The sequence below is a fragment of the Mus musculus genome, chromosome 7, assembly GCF_000001635.26.
Source record: "Mus musculus strain C57BL/6J chromosome 7, GRCm38.p6 C57BL/6J".
In the NCBI taxonomy this organism is placed as follows: domain Eukaryota; kingdom Metazoa; phylum Chordata; class Mammalia; order Rodentia; family Muridae; genus Mus; species Mus musculus.
In genome coordinates, this window is record NC_000073.6 from 74,829,144 (window position 1) to 74,851,956 (window position 22,813).

A 22,813-nucleotide genomic window follows, 5' to 3' on the forward strand; every position below is an offset into this window, starting at 1 on the left:
ATGGGGTTATTTGATTTTCTGGAGTACACCTTCTTGAGTTCTTTATATATATGTATTGGATATTAGTCCCCTGTCTGATTTGGGATAAGTAAAGATCCTTTCCCAATCTGTTGGTGGTCTTTTTGTCTTATTGACGGTGTCTTTTGCCTTGCAGAAGCTTTGCAGTTTCATGAGGTCCCATTTGTCAATTCTTGATCTTACAGCACAAACCATTGCTGTTCTACTCAGGAATTTTTCCCCTGTACCCATATCTTCCAGGCTTTTCCCCACTTCCTCCTCTATAAGTTTCACTGTCTCTGGTTTTATCTGGAGTTCCTTGATCCACTTAGATTTGACCTTAGTATAAGGAGATAGGAATGGATCAACTCGCATTCTTCTACATGATAACTGCCAGTTATGCCAGCACCATTTGTTGAAAATGCTGTCTTTTTTCCACTAGATGGTTTAGCTCCCTTGTGAAAGATCAAGTGACCATATAGGTGTGTGGGTTCATTTCTGGGTCTTCAGTTCTCTTCCATTGGTCTACTTGTCTGTCGCTATAGCAGTACCATGCAGTTTTAATAACAATTGCTCTGTAGTACAGCTTTAGTTCAGGCATGGTGATTCCACCTGAGGCTCTTTTATCCTTGAGAAGAGTTTTTGCTACCCTAGGTTTTTTGTTATTCGAGATGAATTTGCAGATTGCCCTTTCTAATTTGTTGAAGAATTGAGTTGGAATTTTGATGGGGATTGCATTGAATCTGTAGAATGCTTTTGGCAAGATAGCCATTTTTACTATATTGATCCTGCCAATCCATGAGCATGGGAGATCTTTCCATCTTCTGAGATCTTCTTTAATTTCTTCTTCAGAGACTTGAAGTTATTTTTTTTTAACTTTAAAAAGAAATTAGGTGTTTTCCTCATTTACATTTCCAATGCTATCCCAAAAGTCCTCCATACCCTCCTCCCCACTCCCCTACCCACCCACTGCCACTTCTTGGCCCTGGCAATCCCCTGCACCGAAGCATCTAAAGTTTGCAAGACCAATGGGCCTCTCTTTCCAATGATGGCCAACTAGGCCATCTTCTGATACATATGCAGCTAGAGACACGAGCTCTGTGGGTAATGGTTAGTTCATATTGTTGTTCCACCTATAGGGTTGCAGACCTCTTTAGCTCCTTGGGTACTTTCTCTAGCTCCTCCATTGGAGGCCCTGTTATCCATCCAATAGCTGACTCTGAGCATCCACTTCTATGTTTTTGGCATAGCCTCACAAGAGAAAGCTATATCTGGGTCCTTTCAGCAAAATCTTGCTAATGTATGCAATGGTGTCAGCATCTTTCACTTCCTTAGTTAGAGTCATGCCAAGGTATTTTATATTACTTGTGACTATTTAGAAGGGTGTTGTTTCCCTAATTTCTTTCTCAGCCTGTTTATCCTTTGTGTACAGAAAGGCCATTGACTTGTTTGAGGTAACTTTATATCCAGCTACTTCACTGAAGCTGTTTATCAGGTTTAGGAGTTCTCTGGTGGAATTTTTAGGTCACTTATATATACTATCATATCATAGGCAAAAAATGATATTTTGACTTCTTCTTTTTCAATTTGTATCCCCTTGATCTCCTTTTGTTGTTGAATCGCTCTGGCTAGGACTTCAAGTACAATGTTGAATAGGTAGGGAGAAAGTGGGCAGCCTTATCTAGTCCCTGCTTTTAGTGGGATTGCTTCTAGCTTCTCACCATTTACTTTGATGTTGGCTACTGGTTTGCTGTAAATTGCTTTTATCAGGTTTAGGTATGGGCCTTGAATTCCTGATCTTTCCAAGACTTTTATCATGAATTGGTGTTGGATTTTGTCAAATGCTTTCTCCCCATCTAATGAGATGATAATGTGGTTTTTGTCTTTGAGTTTGTTTATATAGTGGATTATGTTGATGGATTTCTGTATATTAAACCATCCCTGCATCCCTGGAATAAAACCTACTTGGCCAGGATGGATGATTGTTTTGATGTGTTCTTGGATTCGGTTTGCGAGAATTTTATTGAGGATTTTTGCATCTATATTCATGGGGGAAATTGGTCTGAAGTTCTCTATCTTTGTTGGGTCTTTCTGTGGCTTAGGTATCAGAGTAATTGTGGCTTCATAGAATGAATTGGGTAGAGTACTTTCTGCTTCTATTTTGTGGAAAAGTTTGTGCAAAACTGCATTACATCTTCTTTGAAGGTCTGATAGAACTTTGCACTAAACCCATCTGGTCCTGGACTTTTTTTGGTTGGGAGACTATTAATGAGTGCTTCTATTTCTTTAGGGGATATAGGACTGTTTATATAATTAACCTGATCCTGATTTAACTTTGGTACCTGTTATCTATCTAGAAATTTGTCCATTTCATCCAGGTTTTCCAGTTTTGTTGAGTATAGCCTTTTGTAGAAGTATCTGATGGTGTTTTGGATTTCTTCAGGATCTGTTGTTATGTCTCCCTTTTCATTTCTGATTTTGTTAATTAGGATGCTGTCCCTGAGCCCTCTAGTGAGTCTGGCTAAGGATTTATCTATCTTGTTGATTTTCTCAAAAAACCAGCTCCTTGTTTGGTTGATTCTTTGAATAGTTCTTTTTTATTCCATTTGGTTGATTTTGCCCCTGAGTTTGATTATTTCCTGCCATCTACTCCTCTTGGGTGAATTTGCTTCCTTTTGTTCTAGAGCTTTTAGGTGTGTTATCAAGCTGCTTCTGTGTGTTCTCTCTAGTTTCTTTTTGGAGGCATTCAGAGCTATGAGTTTTCCTCTTAGAAATGCTTTCATTGTGTCCCATAAGTTTGGGTATGTTGTGGCTTCATTTTCATTAAACTCTAAAAAGTCTTTAATTTCTTTCTTTATTCCTTCCTTGACCAAGGCATCACTGAGAAGAGTGTTGTTCAGATAACACGTGAATGTTGGATTTCTATTATTTATGTTGTTATTGAAGATCAGCCTTAGCCCATGTTGATCTCATAGAATGCATGGGACAATTTCAATATTTTTGTATCTGTTGAGGCCTGTTTTGTGACCAATTATATGGTCAAATCTGAAGAAGGTACCGCGAGGTGCTGGGAAGAAGGTATATCCTTTTGTTTTAGGATAAAATGTTCTATAGATATCTTAAATCCATTTGTTTCATAACTTCTGTTAGGTTCACTGTGTTCCTGTTTAGTTTCTGTTTCCACAATCTGTCCATTGATGAAAGTGGTGTATTGAAGTCTCCTACTATTATTTTGTGAGGTGCAATGTGTGCTTTGAGCTTTACTAAGGTTTCTTGAATGAATGTGGCTGCCCTTGTATTTGGAACATAGATATTCAGAATTGAGAGTTCCTCTTGGAGGATTTTACCTTTGATGAGTATGAAATGTCACTCCTTGTCTTTTTTGATAACTTTGGGTTGGAAGTCGATTTTATTCGATATTAGAATGGCTACTCCAGCTTGTTTCTTCATACCATTTGCTTGCAAAATTATTTTCCAGCCTTTCATTCTGAGGTAGTGTCTGTCTTTTTCCCTGAGATGGGTTTTCTGTAAGCAGCAAAATGTTGGGTCCTGTTTGTGTAGCTAGTCTGTTCATCTATGTCTTTTTATTGGGGAATTAAGTCCATTGATAGTAAGAGATATTAAGGAGAAGTAATTGTTGCATCCTAATATTTTTGTTTTTAGAGTTGACATTCTATTCTTGTGGCTGTCTTCTTTTAGGTTTGTTGAAGGATTGCTCTCTTGCTTTTTCTAGGGCATGGTTTCCATCCTTGTATTGTTTTTTTTTTTTTTGTTATTATCCTTTGAAGGGCTGGATTCATGGAAAAATAATGTGTGAATTTGGTTTTGGCATGGAATGCTTTGGTTTCTCCCTCTATGGTAATTGAAAGTTTGGCTGGGTATAGTAGCCTGGGCTGGCATTTGTGTTCTCTTAGTGTCTGTATAACATCTGTCCAGGCTCTTCTGGCTTTCATAGTCTCTGGTGAAAAGTCTGGTGTAATTCTGATAGGCCTTCCTTTATATGTTACTTGACCTTTCTCCCTTACTGCTTTTAATACTCTATCTTTATTTAGTGCATTTGTTGTTCTGATTATTATGTGTTGGGAGGAATTTCTTTTCTGGTCCAGTCTATTTGGAGTTCTGTAGGCTTCTTGTATGTTCATGGGCATCTCTTTCTTTAGATTTGGGAAGTTTTCTTCTATAATTTTGTTATAGATATTTGCTGGCCCTTTAAGTTGAAAATCTTCATTCTCATCTACTCCTATTATCCGTAGGTTTGATCTTCTCATTGTGTCCTGGATTTCCTGGATGTTTTGAGTTAGGATCTTTTTGCATTTTCCATTTTCTTTGATTGTTGTGCCGATGTTCTCTATGGAATCTTCTGCACCTGAGATTCTCTCTTCCATCTCTTGTATTCTGTTGCTGATGCTGGCATCTATGGTTCCAGATTTCATTCCTAGGGTTTGTATCTCCAGCGTTGCCTCACTTTGGGTGTTCTTTATTGTGTCTACTTCCTTTTTTAGGTCTAGTATGGTTTTGTTCATTTCCATCACCTGTTTGGATGTGCTTTCCTGTTTTTCTCTAAGGACTTCTACCTGTTTGGCTGTGTTTTCCTGTTTTTCTTTAAGGACTTGTAACTCTTTAGCAGTGTTCTCCTGTATTTCTTTAAGTGAGTTATTAAAGTCCTTCTTGATTTCCTCTACAATCATCATGAGATATGCTTTTAAATCTGGGTTTAGCTTTTCTGGTGTGTTTAGGTATCCAGGACTGGCTGAATTGGGAGTGCTAGGTTCTGATGATGGTGAATGGTCTTGGTTTCTGTTAGTAAGATTCTTATGTTTGCCTTTTTCCATCTGGTAATCTCTGGAGCTAGTTGTTATAGTTGTCTCTGGTTAGAGCTTGTTCCTCTCATGATTCTGTTAACCTCTACCAGCAGACCTGGGAGACTAGCTCTCTCCTCTGAGTTTCAGTGGTCTGAGCACTCTCTGCAGGCAAGCTCTCCTCTTGTAGGGAAGGTGCACAGATATCTGGTGTTCTGACCTGCCTCCTAGCAGTAGATGAAGGCCTGAAACAGGGCCTGTCCCAGAAGCTGTTAGCTTCTGTAGTCCACACTCTCACCTGCGCAGACTAGTCTCGAAGGGATCCGGGAACCAAACTGGCTTCCCCAGGTGCTCTGGCAAAGCCCTCCTGTGCAGGGAGGACATCTGTCCTCTGGCAGGGAAGGTTCCTGGATGTCTGGAGCCTGAAACGGGGTCTGCCTCAGAAGCTGTCCCCTAGGGACACCTTGGGGGTGTCCTCCCACTCCTCACCCAGGTGACCCGGTGCTGGTGCTGACCTGAAGGGACTTGTGACCCTGGTCAGGCCGGGTTTACTGCTTCCCTAATGCTGTCTCAGCTCCTACAAGATTGGAATGGAACAGAAGTTGTGTTCCACTCACCGGTGGTCACAAGATTACGTGGAGAGTCCTCTAGGGACCTTGGGGTGTCCACCGACTCTGCACCCAAGGTGACCTGGTGCTGGTGCTGACCGGAAGGGACTCGTGACCCTGGTCTGGCCAGTTTTTTTGCTTCTCTAATGCTGGTCCCGCATGATTGGATTGGAACAGAAGATGTGTTCCACTCACCTGTGGTCGTAAGATTGTGTGGAGAGTCCTCTAGGGACCTGGGGGGGGGGGGTCCACCGACTCCGTGCCCAAGGTGCTTCCCTAATGCAGTCTCAGGTCCTGCGCAATTGGAATGGAACAGAAGTTGTGTTCCACTCACTGGTCAGTCCACCCATCTTTAATTCCCTGAAGTTCCAAATCCTCAAACTTCATTTAGATATGTGTCTAACTTCTATAGACACTCCCTTAGAGGCTCAGTTTTAGAATGAGACTTCACATGGATAAATGTGTGGACCACTTAGAAATGTTTTTCTCACATACTATGGTATGGTGTTGCCAAGAGCTCGTGGTTGAGGCAAGGTACAATTTTGAAATATTCTGACCTTACGGATGAGAAAATTGCACAGCAAAAACACAACAGAATTTAGCTATTCTGAAATTGAGAACACTGCTAGATAAGTTATTGCATTGAATGAAATAATATCTATGAGTAATAGCATTTAAATAGTTTTGTAGTTGAGTATATTTTGTTTCTTGTGAGTGGGAGGAGTATTTCAATGAAGGAATTATTTATCAAGAGACAAAGTTTTTTAAAAATCTCCCAAATTGAACTTCCTTGGATAAATTAGCTAGAGCTGGCATGCAATTCAGGATTGAAAACAAAAAGACCAAAGGAGACAAGCGATCCCTTGGGGTGGGGTGAGGTTAGCTGATGTACCATAAGAAAGGAGAACATTTGACAGTCCCTTCAACCCTGCCTAAGAACTGTGGTTTCTGCTCTCTGTTTAGCTCTTCTGCATAGCTGTTTGTTTATGCTACTAAAGGAATCCAGTATCTCATAGCAGCCATTGTTGTAAAACTGTCAGGAACTCTTCTACCCCAGTGGATTAGCCTAACTCTAAACATTCATCTTTTTTAGCGAACCGGTATCACCAAAACATATATAATTTTTATATATACAAATAAAAAAATGAATGTCTGGGCAAGTACGAAACAACATCTGTGTATAAATTTTTACTTTGCTTCTATCTTCCTAGTAATTCCATCTTCTAGAAATATAGCAATGCACACACCGGTGGCTGGCTGGGTGGACTTTCTTTATGCTTTTTTTCAGTTGTCTAAGTGTATCCTTGTACATGTCTAGTAGTTGGTATCATATTGGAATGACAGCATGTACACTTGACTATTTTTCTATTTTGTAATTTTTTTATTTTATAGATATGAGTATTTTGCCTGCATGTATATATGCGTACCAAATGAGTGCTTAGTGCCCACAAAGGTCAGAAGAGGGCATCAGATTCCCTGGAACTGGAGCTACACCACGGGAATTCTGAGAATTAATCCTGGGTCCTCTGAAAGAACAGCAAATGAATGTACAACTGCCCCTTCCTCTGTAGACAGTCTCTTTCCCCTAAAATCCTACACAACAGGGAAGGACTGCTCCGTTCAACATCCCTCCACTGGTTCTCACAGCGATTGATTCGATGACTGGTCAGTCTGAATCTGGTCCCAAGTTTTGCCTAAGTTCTTTGTTGTTGTTGTTGGGTTTTGTTTTGTTTTGTTTTGTTTTTGAAAGTGCCCTTCCTTTTATTTATTGTTTTATTTATTTGAATTACAAATATTCCCCACTTCCAAGTCCCCCCTCCAAGAGTTCTTCATGCCATCCTCCCTCCTCTTTTCCTCTGAAAGGGTGCTCCACACCCCATACACCCACACCCCAAGCTCACTCTGTCTTGCATTCCTCTTCCCTTACTAAATAGATTCACTTACTCAGATCCATCTTAAGCCCTAAAAATAGATTTGTGCATTTAAGTGTGTGTGTGTGTTTATTTAAAAGGGGCCTGAAGAGATGGATCAGTGGCTATTCTTCCAGAAGTTCTGAGACCAGTTCAATTCCCAGCAGCCACATGGTGGCTTATAACCACCTGTAATGGGATCTGATGGCCTCTTCTGTCTGATACTGTCTTCTGTCATGAAGGTATACATGCAAATAGCTTGGACATATACATAAATAAATAAATAAATAAATAAATAAATAAATATTTAAAACAGAAACAAATATGTAAAAGGAAAAGTTGGAACTCTAACTGAATAGAACTGTTTCATAAGCAAAGCTCTGTGGAAGTGGCCACAGAAGGTAACAAGGTCACCTGGAGACTGTCTCACAAGGCACTTAAGTTTTATGCAAATGCCATTTTCATGTTGGTTCTTATAAATAAATGCTTCCAGGCAAACCAAAAACATTCATGTTATTAGATTCCAGAGGCAACTGAGTGTTGGTGTTATCAAAGGTAATTTGCATATACAATTTGCATGCTATTTTGCAACCTTTCTGATTTAATGATTCATTAGAAATGATCAAATTATCCTGTTACTGGAACTGTTGAAAATAAATACAGTGACCCATTTTTTTTCTATTATCATTTGGCTTTGGAATATACACCTGTGCTGCATTATCTTTGAAGCTAAAACAAAGACATTTGCCATTAACTGTCTGTGGGAGGATAACAATTGCTCAGAAGTTTTTTAACACACACAAGTTAGATGTGTACACAAGCTGATTCCCAAACATTTACAAGAGCTATGTGAGTGTCTCTGATTTTCAGACTAAATTTGATTTTCTGGAGTAAATATGAAATTTTGATGCTGCTTTTTTTCCTCTTATTTTGCATGTTACCTGAAAGAGGATGTTGTCTCAAACCCTAAACCCCGAGGCAGCTGACTCCCCTTTCCCTCCTAGCCCAATATTTAGTCTTCCATTAGCGTCTAAACCATGGTTACCTTTAGTAAAATAAAGCCTTTTAGAGCCACTCCTCTGGTCGCACCCATCTGCTCATTCCTTCCTTTAAAAGCCCTTTCCTCCCAGTTGTATGAAGTTATCAGGTCTCCATGTTCATAATCAGCCTGTTGCCATGGGGAATGCTGAGTGCTGGGTGCCATCAGGGATGGTGAGTGAGGCTTCAAAATATTTTGAACCAAGCAAGATTGTTATTTCCTGAAAGCCAACTCAAGACAAACTGGAAAAATTACAATAGTTTTTCAGTCATTTGTTCAGAGTGAGATCATAGCCTTGGGGATTGAGCACTTGATTATAAAGAACTCTGAGGTCTTTGTCGGCATCATGCCTGCACTCAATTCCTGGGGCCCATAACAAACCACCAAGAACATACCAGTTTTAAACCACAGGCATTTATTATCTCCAAACTCTAGAGAACAGAAACCAGAAGACTATAAAGAAAAATGCATGCCTTGCCTCTCCTCTGTCTGGTGGGCCTGGGTGTTGGTTGGCTTGTGGCTTGGACACTTTGACCTCTACCTCCCTTTTCCTGTGGCCTTCTCTTACACTACAAACCTTCCCTCTGCTCTTCCGACAAGGACACTGATCGTTGAATTTGAGGCCTATCCAAATATGTTGAGTTGACTCTTACCTCAAGACCTTTCTTTCAATCCCATCAGTAAAGATTCTTTCTTCAAACAGTCATACTCATACATTTGGGGTAGATCTAAATTGCAGTGTAAACCACTCAACCTACCACACACCTTCATAGTGTTTCATCTTAAAACACCAAACACTTTACAAGCTGACCTATATCAATGAGGTTTTACATAATTAGGTCCTCTATGGCAGTTATAACTATCCTGAGGTGTGATTCACTGGAGGCTCCTTTCATCTCCTCACTCTCTGCTTTTATGATACAATGAAAACAAGACCCTGACCCAATTCTGGTGCAGACAAACACTATTAACACACTGAACCACAGCATTGCTCCATGGCTCTGTAATTCAATGAGTTGCCCATTGTTTGTGCTTTGGGATCTTTATTCAGCCACAGAAAAAAAGCCACAGAATATAACAATATTTCAGGGCCAGGTTGCTGGTTGTCTTCTTGCCATGGTTTGTGTCCTCCCAGCCAAGAACCTTTGTGGCAGGAGGCTTGATTCCCATGGTGACCCTATTAGGAGATGGTAGAACCTGGAATAGGTGGAGCCCAGTTAAACGCCATTAGATCACTAAGGATGAGAGAGTTTTTAAGTTCAAGCAACCATTTGCTAAATCTCATCTTATAATAGGTATAAAAGAGGTTCTTTCTTTAACTCACTAACTTACATATGGCCATTCCCTCCTTCAAGTGCTGCACTATAAAGTTCTACCAAGGGCAAGCTTGGCCATATAACCCACAATATACCATGCTACACTTTCAGCCTCCCAGACTGAAAGCTAGTAAACCTCTTTCTCATAACATTAGCCTTGGGTATATAAGTAATGACAACTAGACTAATATACTTCTATTTTATAATTTTTCAGATTAGAGTTTATAGATAATCAGTGTGCTATAAAATAAAGTTGGGATGTTTGGCCAGCAACTTATAAAAGAAAGATATAGTAGAATTGAATTGAATTGAATTGAATTGAATTGAATTGAATTGAAAATATACAAGATAAGTTAAGACTCAGCAGAAAACAAAACACCTATCCCATGTTTGTGTGTGTATGTGCTGTTTTTGTGGAGTGTGTGAGATGTGTGTGTGTATCTCTCTGTGTGTAACTGTGTGTATTCATTAGGTCAGGAAATGATGTTGCAGACTATATTTTAATACTATAATATAAAAAAAATCAAGCCGAAACAAGAAATCCATCTTAAGTGAGAGGGGGTTGTGGGCACAGAATATAATTGGTCCTTTTACCTAAGACAACACTCCTGCATCCTAAGCAGATGCAGGCTGGTGGGCACCCTTGTGACCCACAGATGCAATGGAAGCTGCTTCTGTGTAATTATTTCTAGGCAATTTCACACAGTCATTCATCTCATCAATTAAAAAAAAAAACATTTTAACATCATTTCACCCCAATCAGCAAATGTTCTAAAGATAGTCAAAGACTTACAATAGTTTCCCCTTGAAGATGGATTTCTGATTTCATTTATTAAAATACAAATTACCACTGATTATATACTCTTGATTAAAGCATTTTTAACTATTAGCCAACTCTAAAGTATAAACAAAACAAAGAAAGTTCTGCCCTGTGTGCTGAATGTGTATGTGTGACTGTGTGTGTTGGGGGTGGGGAGTGTTTGCATGTGAATATGCAAGTGTGCATAACTTCCTCTCATTTCTGTGATAAAACTCTGATTACAAAGGTTGTGGAGGAGCCGGGCTTGGTGGCACACACCTTTAATCCTAGCACTTGGGAGGCAGAGGCAGGCAGATTTCTGAGTTCGAGGCCAGTCTGGTCTACAGAGTGAGTTCCAGGACAGCCAGGGCTACACAGAGAAACCCTGTCTCGAAAAACAAAATTAAAAAAAACAAAAAGGTGTGGAGGAACTGGTTTATTCCATTATACTTCCAGGTCAAGATCCAGTGTTGAAGAAAAATCAGGGCTCATGATAGGAACCTGGAGATAGGATTCCCAGAGGAAGCACAGCTGGCTGGGTTGCTCTCTGGCATGCTCAGAGGCCTATGCTTAGCTAGCATTCTTGTAAAACTTAGGACCACCTGCGTAGTGATGATGCTGCCCACAGTGATCTGGGCTCTCTTGTTTCAATTAATAATAAAGATAATCCTCACAGGCCAGTCCGATCCAGGTAAGTCCTCGGTTTCGACTTTCCTCTCAGTTGACCCTAGGCTGTACCAAGCTGACAGTTAGGGCTAATTAGAACAATGAGGGACAGAGGCCGACTGCAGACAATCTTTCAGGAAAAATGGAAAAAAATTAATAAAAATTTTAACCCACTACAATGTGTAATATTGGCTCCTAAGCATTGATACTCAATGTAAAGGGAGCCACAGTTAAATATACGATGTGAAACCTCACCTATCATCTACTGATGGATAAGAGATAAGAGAGGTACAAAGCCAGGCAATCAAAAGATTTCAAAGGCATAATCTGAAAATGATATATTCAGTCGAACCTCATGGAGCTGTTTCTAGTTATTTTGTTTATACACAGCAATATCCATTCTCTGACGAATCACTGGCTTTCCACTATCTGGGAGACAGTGAATGTGTCATAATAAATGCCAGAGGCAAGAAGTAAAAGCAGACCGTAATCTCCACCTTCAGCTGTGCCTGCCATGGCTGCAGGGACATGTCAAATGTCACTCTGAGCCCTTGTACATACAAAGGCTGAGACCACTGGGAAAACAAAAACAAAACCCAAACATCTGAAGCCCTTTGTTCAAGAAGAGAACCACATTGCCCTCTCTTTCTTTTGTCAGCTTTATCACAAACTCTACACGTATTTTTTATTTGATATGTAATTTCCCACCCTCTCAGGTACAGGGAATCTTTCAGATGTGAGCACTGACCTCTTGATTCATTACTTAGAGAACACCTGCTTCAGTTCATGTTTCTCTAAGACCATCATCCTCAGGGCAGCTGCAGTGGCTGGGTAGAGACTGGTCCATCTCAGGGAGGCAGTGGGAGGCAGCTCCTGAACTCAGTCTCAACAGGTCTGGTACACATCCCTTTGTCTCACTGAACCATACATTAAATTTTATATTATGTTATATTATTATATTTAATATCCTGATCACAGTTTCCCCTCTCTTGTCTGCTCCCAGTCCTTTTCCTGCTTCCCTCCCTCCCCATCCACTCCTCCTGTTTCTCACCAGAAAAAGGCAGTTCTCCCAGAGATATCACCAGTCATGGGATATCAAGTTGCAGTAAGACTAGAAAAACCAAGATATTAACTGAGATACAAACCACGGTCCTCCTCTCCTATAAAAGCTAGATGAGGCAGCCCAGTAGGGGAAAAGGGTCCGAAAGGTAACAGAGTCAGAGAGATAAGAAAGTCAATCTATACAACTGGAAAATATGTGCAGAAGGCCCAGGTTAATCCCAGGCAAGCTCCCTGGAGGGTATGAGCCACAGTGTCAAACCACTAAATCTGTTGATGAAATTAAAAATTTCAATGCAGCATGCCCAGTCCACGATGGCCCAATTGTAGTCCTTGTGAGAGCTCTGTGTGAATAAGCCTGCTGCATGATCACAGAGCTGACTCTGTTACGTAGCCCTCATTCTCAGCTCTCAGGTTTTAAAGTCTCTCAAGCTGTGGTGCTCTGTAGGACAACATGTACATGAAAATCTCTTGCCTCACCTACTAATGTATTGGAGTCATTATAAAGAATAATGATAACTTTAAAGCAGTTAAGCTACTGTCCAGTGCCACACTTAATAAAGTAAGTAAAATTTCTAGAGTCCTTGAAGTTTGTAAGATTACAACTCTTTACATGATACAATTGGCACTTAAGAACTCAGCTCCTCGATGTTAGAAAGATGACTGATTCAGTACAGTGGTTGCTATGTAAGTATGAGAACCTAAATATCCACATAAAAGCTGGACGTGGCAAGCAAGTATCTGTCACCTTGGTGTTGGGGGAAGCAGAGACAAGGATTCCTGGAGTTCACTGGCCAGTCCACCAAGCCAAACCGATGAGATTCAGGTTCAGTGAGAGATTCTGTCTCAATAATAATAATAATAATAATAATAATAATAATAATGTGGAGAATAATAAAGAAAGATTTACAATGATAGCCATAGGCTGGCAGTCATGCGCACTCATGTGTGGGTATTGGGGGAGGGAGAAAAAGAGAAAGAATAGCATTCAGAAACTCCTTGTAATTGGGGCTCGGGCTTATTCTCATAGAAATTTGGGTGCACTATGGAAATCTGTGAATGTCTTTAACTGTTCTTTTTTTTTCTATCAAAACAGGTGTTTAGTGGTAAAAATCTGACTTCAAATGAATGTGCATGTTCATTCCTTCATGACATCCTTTTCAGGTGGTGTAAACTTCTCTCAAACTCCTTCCAGATTTTTCCTAATAAGACCCTTCCTTACATGGTTGTCCATGACATTTGCATGGGACATTCCTCTTCATAATGATGTTTCTGTAAGTTGAGTGTGCACTGCCATGGTAGCCAGAAGAGGGAGGTAAACAGAGCATTTCTGTTGGAGACTTGGACTCAGATGTGATCCTCAATTGGGTTTAACCTTAGACTACAGCTGGCCAAGTTTCCTTTGTGTTCCTAGAAAAGCTCACTTTTGTGGCTAACTGGATGTAGGCCATCCCAATTCGATTCCTCTCAGCTATGATTACCGTCTTCCCTGATCTGGCTGGGCTGCAAGAGGTTAACTCCTCATACTTTTCTTGATATTATTTTTCCTCTTGTCTGGAAGAACTCCCCTCTCTGTCTTTTGATTTTTGCTTTCCACTCAGCAAAGGCAAATCTCTCAGAAATGGAAGATGGATGAATTCATTGATATTCTCATATCAATGTCTTGGTCGGCAGCAATTGTTTTATTATGGACTATATTCTTAATAAAAGTCAATTATGGTGGCAAAAGATAATGGAGTTATTTCCTACAAATATTTAAACATTACATGAGGTGCAGACTTTAATATTTTTACTTATTAATATTCATATTTAATTCATATAGGCTTACTGACATTAATAAATCATAGAGTGTAGATTTTAAAAATTTATCTATATAAATATAGTCATATATATGCATATGTGCACATATGTCTGTGTATATTTTAAGATAATTAATTAATACAGTGTGAATAACATACCACCCGGGGTATTTCACACGTGAGGACAGTCTCTCCAGGCGATTGAATACTCTGTAACTAGCTAGGAGGCTTACTGTGTAAATGACAATTTTAGACATCAGAAAGCAGTGAGTGAGAGAAAAGAGATGCAGACTGTGTGGGATTAGAGTTAGGGGGAGACTACTGGTGTGGGTCAGAACAGTGAAAACCTGATGTTTTGGGTACCCTCTTTGAGAAGAATCATGGAGACACTTGGTTCTGCAGATCTTCTAGTTCCTGGGCACTTGGACATCCATGGCAAGTAAGATCCGAGAACAGTAGGCACAGGCAACCCAGTTAGGTTTTAAGATCTGCCCTACTTTATTTCTTTTTACAAAGGAGGTCAACATCTCATGGAAGACCCTCAAAGGCAGTAAAAACTAAAAAGAGTCTTTGAACTGCATAGTTTAATAATATTTTATTTCAATTCACAACATAGCTGTCTACTTTCGTCTTGTAAAAAAAAAATGGAGCCGATCACTTAAGTAACCTTCATAAAGTCAGACAGTTGGTCAGCGACTGAGTCAGAGGGAGCTTGGCAAGCCTAAAGAAATCAAGAGTTCTCTTTTACGAGCAGGGAACTTCTTTCTTGGTGATTTTATGCAGTGAAATCTAAAACCAACAGCTCCAGGATCATCGTAGCACAATGGCCAAACAGAGTAGCCCCACACTCCCAGAGTTCATCATATTCCAGGGTGTATTTTGTCTAACTGCAGAGAATTTGAGAGCTGTGCAAAGCATTTATTGTTTGAATCTCTCTTGGTTCAAATCCTCAGCCTTTGTTCCATGGATGGCCAGACCTGTCAAATCCATCAAGGCACCTTATGACAGCCAAAGTTAGCCTCTTTTAGGAAAGCACAAGCCCTAACCCGGCCTTGGGACATAGCTCTACTCGTCAAGCTGAAGTTCACCTTGAACCTCTTTCTCTCTCCCAGGAAAGAGGAACCAAAGGATGCATTAGGCTCAGAGATTTAGGCTGTCCATTTTCCTAATAAGACACCTGCTAGTGGCAGCCACTAGCATACCAGGTAATATCTGATCACAGCAGTGGCAAACTAAGTTAACAGTCAGAGGCTTAGATAAAGAACGAGGCAGAGGCCCCCTCTCGCCCTGATCACTGCCTGTTTCACCCCTAAGTCCTCCACTGAGTCTTCCAGAGAGCCTGACACCTCTGCTCCTGGCCTCAGCTTTTGTCTTGTCTCCTGGTAACCGAGCCCCTTCTAGTCTGGGCCGACTCAAAAGAACAATTTGAAAAGTTCATTTGAATGAAATGGCTTGATTGCATGGGGAGTATGATTGGTTGAAAAAAGTCAATTATCCATCCAGTGACAGGTGCCCTCTTTGAAGTCTGGGCACCTGCTGGCATAATCACTGGGTTTGGCAGTCTCAGGCCCGTATTAAAAACAGAATAGGAGAACAATGGACCCTGGGTTTGTTGTTCTTGTCCTCTGTAATTTTTTTTAAAGCAGGGCAGAGGATGAGAGTGATCTGCAGCTAGCTGGTCATCGCCTCCCAGTTAGCTGACAGAAACATGAAACAGGTCTGGGCTTCTGCAGCTGCAGCTGCAGCTGAGGCTGAGGCTGAGGCTGAGGCTGAGGCTGAGGCTGAGGCTGAGGCTGAGGCTGAGGCTGAGGCTGAGGCTGAGGGTCAAGGTCACAGGAGTGCAGTGTGATCCCTGGCTCCAGCGGCTGCAGAGAGGTTAATGAACTCCAGGAGCAGAAATGGAGGGGTTATGTGTACTACTTTAAGCATGTTAAGTGCTCCAATCTGCAGGCTATCCAAATTTGCATATTTAGTAACAGGAATGAGGGATCATGTTAAGCTAACTAGTAACACAGTACAACATCCAAAACTGAAAACAAACTAAGAATGATTTAATCCAGTGTTGAGAGAGAAGCCTCAGCCTTATCAGGTTCACTGGTGGTCTCTTCTCTCCACCAACCTGGTCTCCTTCCCTCTTGTCAAAGCCCTCTATTCTCTGTCTCCATTCTCATTTACCCAGACCAATGGATGCTGTGGTTATCAGAGCAGAGCAGCAGATGCATAGAGTAGGAGTGGGTGTTGGCAGCAGTAGAGATGTCTGGAGTCCACAGAGTGAGAACGAAGCTGTTTTTTTCCAGGTAAGATCTAATATTGAGTCAGTCATGGACAAAGGGGAATTCATTATAGTATGTGCCCTCAAGGCATTTGTAACTTAAGTCAGGAGTCAAAAAAAAAAAAAAAAAGTATGCTAAGGGGCCAGAGAGGAAATGGCACTATGTAAATCCAGTCAGAACATAACAGCAACAATTGGGAGACTGATGAACTAGAGAGCCAGTGTCCCATCTGGAAGCCACCTGGAATATAGTTCCAAAGGGGAATGGCCCTGTCCTGATAACCTGGTGTTGAGAGAACATCCCAATTTGCAAGGCGAGTTGAAATGTGGATTTGGTACTTTGGAATGACAGTGCTATTTCCAGGAATGTGTTTTTCTACAAAACAAATGCATATTTTGTTTCTAGTCTATGAACCCCCATCTTTTTCTCATTTATGTTCTAGAATATATTTATCGGCTTCCTTTCTTGTTATGAGGTTAGAAAAATGGCTGTGGCCATCATGATCATAATTTGACTAGGGCTCATTACAACTGGCAACATGCCTGGCCTATGATGATGTCAGTAAACTTCATCCTATGTGAGGTTATAACATTGTTATATCAACTTTACACATAAGGAAAAGCCTGAGATAAGGTCTATCAGGCAGATTTGGGGCAAGGAAAAGGAGCCACTCAAATTGAAGGTCAATGCAAGTTTAGTAATAGAATTAGCTACAAAGAAGAGAGTATCTGGTGAGCAAATTTCTACCTGGGTCCAAGACACAGAGAGAGTGATGACACAGTCTACTGTGGGACTGATGATTGCCACCTTATCAAGTGGTAGAGACAGGAAGTAGTCCTACCTGCTAAGTGATGCAGAACCTAGACCAATGTAGTCATCCTCCATAAAGACAAAGATGCTGTCTAAGAAAATCTTACTGTCCCAAGTTTGAAAGCCCACTCAAAACATACTTCCCAATGATCTTCAATGACACTCATTTTTAAAGAACGCTCATTGAGGAAGGATGAATATTTTCATGGTGTGGCAGCTTCATGTGGTGAGTTAGAGACACATGACTAAGAGTTCTCCGTACACATAATACCTGAATATTCCATACCCACATATACCAGATTACATCTTCCCTTGCTGACCTGGCAGCTCTGACAGGTCTGAGGCCAACATGACAATAGTACAACTCTTTAATGAAAGTGAACCTAAAAGGGTTCTTTTAGAAAATACAAGAACCCATAGTTTGCAATAATTTCCACTGGTTTCTACTATACAGTCACTGGCTTTCTGCAGAGATGTTACCTTCTTCGTGCTGTAAACATGACAAGTGTTTGACTCCTGATCTGAGCTATAAAACAGAGGACACGTGATGTAATATCGTCTCCTGTGTGCATGAGTGAGCTAGCAGTGTATCTTAGTGGTTAGCATGGTCACTGCCTTATTAATGCCCATCTAAGTAATGTTTTCTAGATTGTTCTCTGCTTTTACTGTAAAAAGTTACACATTTCTGAAATAGGTATGACAATCTTGGTATAGGGCAAGATTGGGAAACCAAGTTCAATTTCTAAGCTGGACCTCATGGCACGTTTGTGATCCTAGCATTTGAAAAACCTGAGACAGGAATATTGTCATGAGTTTCAGGCTATCCTGGGCTACAGAGTGAGGCCCTGCTTCAAACAAACCAGCCACCATCAAAACTCAGTTTCTAAAACCACATCTTTAGTGACTTTCAGGACAAAGACACTTTCTTTTAGCCATTTTAGTTTTCTGGTAGTCCTAAAGGAAAATCCTATTAAGAACAAAAGCAGCGACCAAAGCTATCCAGAGAGATGACTTGACAGTTAAAGTGCCTGCCTTGCAAATATGAGGAATGGAAATCTAATGTCAGGTGGATGTGGCAGACGGCATGCAATTCTATCATTCTGCAGGTGACTACCTGGAATGCTCATAGTGAGGTGGCTGGCTGGACTAACAGTATATTTGGGCTCTGGGCTCAATTGAGAGAACTTGCTTCAATGAAAAAGATGGAAAGTCACCAAAGAAGACTCCTGATGTCAGTCTCAGGCCTCTCCTCCACATACATGTGATACACATACATGCACACATGCAATTATGTACTTGTAAACATACATACTTATATACAAGCACACAACACACACACACACACACACACACACACACACACACACACACACACACTTGAGAAGAATATTCTATTAGCTGAATACTCTGTCACTGAACATCTGTAAAATCTTTAAGCTCCACACACCATCTGTCAGTGATTTATATTGTGATCCCTATGCGTACTGTGCTGGCCCAAGGCATGGGTTGCTTGTTAGCATACCTAATAATACCAATGGTTCATCCACTCTCATGAGGACTCACAGCACAATATGGCACCTACCTGCTACCTTAAAAGCCTGAGAATACAGGTGCCCTTGTGTAATCTCAGAGTACTGGCTTGTTCTCCACCCCCTCCCCAATCCTCCACTGAGAATATTCCAAAGGGGCCAACATTAAGTCCTTTTACTATAATAATGCATGTTATTTGCAGAGAATCTAGTATGATTCTAGTTTATAATACCATATATAGATTAACACTGAGCAAAAAAAAAATGTTGCTCTGTATGGCACAAAAATCCTAAAAGTACATTAGTAGCACATTTGTACACTGCTGGTAACCAGTAACTCTAAATATTCATATCTTCCACTTGACAAAGAGAGAAATATTATCTGGTACTGGAAACCTAGCCAACTACCTAGAGCTAGTGAAATCTCAGATCTTGGAGGCAGACTCATAACCAATACTTTACTCATCCAGCAAAATCTCTAACTACATTCTAAATATCGGTCTTTATACCACAGATAAAAGTAGTTTCAGCCCTCACCAAGGACACTGCCCTTTGCAGCATTCGGGAAACCCATTCCATAAAACCACAACTGATACAAGTGTGGAGTGGTGGAACACAGTCCTAACTGGTCCACCTGCAACCCAACTCCTGCACCTAAGACTCAGAGGCCATTTGGAAGAGGGAGCTGAAAGACTAAGGGTCCAAGGAACAGGAGCTTGCTATAAGGTTGTGACTCCTGAAAATTCCAGAGCTAGTCCTATGAAGTCTCACCACCATGGCTGGCTGAACATGACTGGAATAAAGATGCTATCAATAGAATGCTAATGTGGAAGGGGAAATCTCATGAAAACTTCAGTCCTCCACCAAGAACTAGAGGTAACTGAAGAATACTGAGAGTGTGTGTATTGATAACAAGAGCTCTCTTATTTACTCTTCTGTGTTGTATAATTCCCCTGAATTTCTGGAAAATATTTTTAGTACTTCCTACAAGTGTGTTTTCTGCCTTGATCCATAAATTGCCCATCTCCTAGCCTCTGGGAGGCCCCATGGAAATAGTCTTCCCTAGGAAATAGACCAACTGGTCATCCAGCCCCAGCTGGTTAAAACAGCTCTGAGAACATACATACAAGCAGAATTATAAAAATGATTAGAGGAAAAAAAAGGTCATCAACTTGAAAGAGAGAAGAGGGGTTGTCAGAGCGGGTTTGAAGGGAAAGGGAAAGTGATGTGATTCTATTATAATTTCAAAAAAATAAAGTAAAGATTTAATGAAAAACATGTTATGTTTTAAAGAAATGACATAGGGAAAGCAAGTCTGCACATTGGCATTTTCCCCTGAATCACTTTGATCTCTGATTTGCCGAATCCACGGATGAGAAAGTTGCAGATAGGGAAGGCTGAGTGGTGCCCCAGCCTGAGTATAACTGTATTAGTTTGGTTTTGTATTATGATTATTGTTATCAGTCTGGCTGCCATTACCCCTGCTGCAGTTTCTTCTCATTCACAGCACTCACGAGGCTGAGTGTACAGTGTTCTAACCTGGTGATGGGTGAAAACTGCTGCTGAAATTAACATTATATTTGAGACACTAAGTTTGGGGGAGGGGTGAATAAGAATGGCTCTCATAGGCCCATATGCTTGAGTTTGGTCTTCAGTTAGTGGTACTGTTGGAAAAGATTAGAAGGTGTGGCCTTGTTGGAGGACGTGAGTCACTGGGGGTGAGATTTGAGATTTCAAAATCCCACATGAAGCCTACTCTCTGTCACTGTTTCTATCTGTATCTGACTCTCTGTCTCTGTCTGTCTGTCTGTCTCTCTCTTTCAGTCTTTCTCTATGTGTCTATCATCTATCTATATCATCTATCTATCTATCTATCTATCTATCTATCTATCTATCTATCTATCTATCTATCTCCCTTCTCTCTCTATCACGGATGAAAATCAGGATATTGCTCTTAGCTATTTCTTCAGCACCATGCTTGTCTGCCTGTAGCCATGCTTTCTGCCATGATGCTAATGGACTAATTCTCTGAACCAAGCCCCCAATTAGATCCTTTGTTTCCCTTGGTCACAGTGTCTCCTCAGCAGCAGCACACTAACTAAGACACTAAGTGCTCTATATTTGTGAGCATAAGACTTCAAGCCCAGCTCTTTCTCATGTGTTTTTTTTTTTCACATCCCAGGATGGCTAGCACAGAGAGTTTTCAAACTGTCTGGATGGACAGTTTAAGTAAGTCAGCAAACACGTTTGTAGAAATGTATTACAAATGTTTCCCAGAGACTCGGGGGAATTATATAACACAGAAGAGTAAATAACAGGGGCATTGTTTTATATCCTGCATTTCCTCCCAATGTCTTTGTTGTGAATTGTTCATGCAGTGGAGGCTCTGCTGTGTACAGGGAAGGTGACAAGAATTAAGCTTTATCCCTTTCTTCAGGAGAAATCAATGGTGAAAAGTACGGGTGAAAGAGGAGAAAATATATTAACAACATAACATAAAATGGTACAAAAATCCAGCATTCCATCCATTTGGCCTGTCACTACTTCATTTTTGGAATGCTTTTGGGATGCAATCCTTTCTGCAAGAATTCTTTTGAAAAGAAATACACGTAGCAAATAAACACATTTCCTTGACTGATAGCTGTCAGGATACAGAGCTGAAGTTCTCATCTACCAACTTGCTGATAGATGAATATTACATACGTTCAACACAATAGTCACCCAGTAAATAACATTTAATGTAAAATACATTCAGGGAACAAGACAGATATGGCCCGTTCTTTTGACCTTACATCTTCTAGAGCAGAGGTTCTCAACCTAGAGTTCACCACCACTTTGGGTGTTGAACAGTCCTTTTCTCAGAGGTCACCTAAGATCATTGGAAAGCACAGATATTTATATTGTGGTTTACAGTAGTAAAGTCACAGTTATGAAGTAGCCAGGAAAAGTATTTTATGGTTGGGGGTCACAATAAAGTAAGGAATGGTATTAAAGGGGCACAGCAACATAAGGAAGATGGAGAACTCTGCCCTAGAAGATTAAGGCATGCTAGTGACATGATAGTGAGGAAGAGAGGATTCAACAGTGATTAGTCCTGCAGAGGAAACACTGAGCATCCCCCTGAGAATAGCTGCTGGTATAGGACAAGGAGGACCTGCTACCTCTGAAGACTATAGGCAGGCCCCTCGGTATGACCTACTCTCAGGTTGAAATGTCTGTGAAGTGAGTGTAGAGACCTGGTTAGGAAAAAGTGTCTACTCTACTCGTGGCTAACTAGCCACAGGGGAATCTGTTTTTCAGGGTTGTGTTGGTAATATTAACTGTTAACTCAATAAGATCAAAATCGCCTCAGTCCTAGGCTCTAGGAAGTCATCCTGTGAGCATGTGTATAAGGAAGTGCATCACCTAGGACATCAGTCCATATATAAGGGCACTTCTAGACTGGGTCAACTGAGATGGGAAGATCCACCCTGAATGTGGGCAGCATCATTTCCTGGACTGAGTCTCAGTCTCTCATGCACTCTCTCACAGCCTTCTAGGGGCTCCAGTTTGAAGACATAGCTGTGATTGGGCCGAGGGGAAGCAGCAAAGGCAAGGACTGGAGATGGACTGCCATCTTCTAGGAAGGCTGGGTGGCCTGGAGAGGAGGCTAGAGAGAGAGCAGGGCTGAGTCAGTGGAGACCAAGGAAAACCTCTACTCTCCTTAGCTCAAGCCTTCTGTACCACGGGGCCAGGTAGCGCTGCTATTTGGGCTGCTGTGTTTCATGCTACACCACTAGAGATGGGGGCTGTAGCTCAGCTGTAGAGCACTTGTTAAACAGTATGAGGCCATGGGAGACAATGCACAAGCAATCACCTCTATCTGCTTCTTAACTAATGATACAATGTGACCAACTGCTCCACATTCCTGCTGCTCTAACTTTCTGTTATTGTGTTCTGAATCCTCTAACTGTAAGTCACAATAAATCCTCTTTCTTATGTTATATTTGTAAGACATTTTGTCACACTGACAAGCAAAGTAACCAATGCAAAGGATTTTCTCATTTTCCTCACTATCCTGTAGCAATGAGAGCACTGGACAGTATTTCTCACACATTTGTTCCTCTTCATGGTTCCTCAGAGACAATTGACAGTCCTAAAGAGAGTCCAAGTTCAGACTATCAAAAAACTTGTGTGAGAGGACCACAATTTTTCCATCATGTGTTCACA

General features: G+C 40.9%; 1 long non-coding RNA gene across 2 annotated transcripts in view; it reads right to left on the reverse strand.

Annotated features, from left to right (window-relative positions):
- Window positions 1-22,813, reverse strand: part of 0610006L08Rik — a 35,002-nt gene that overhangs the window by 10,335 nt on the left and 1,854 nt on the right. The gene's annotated exons all lie outside the window — the stretch shown is intronic.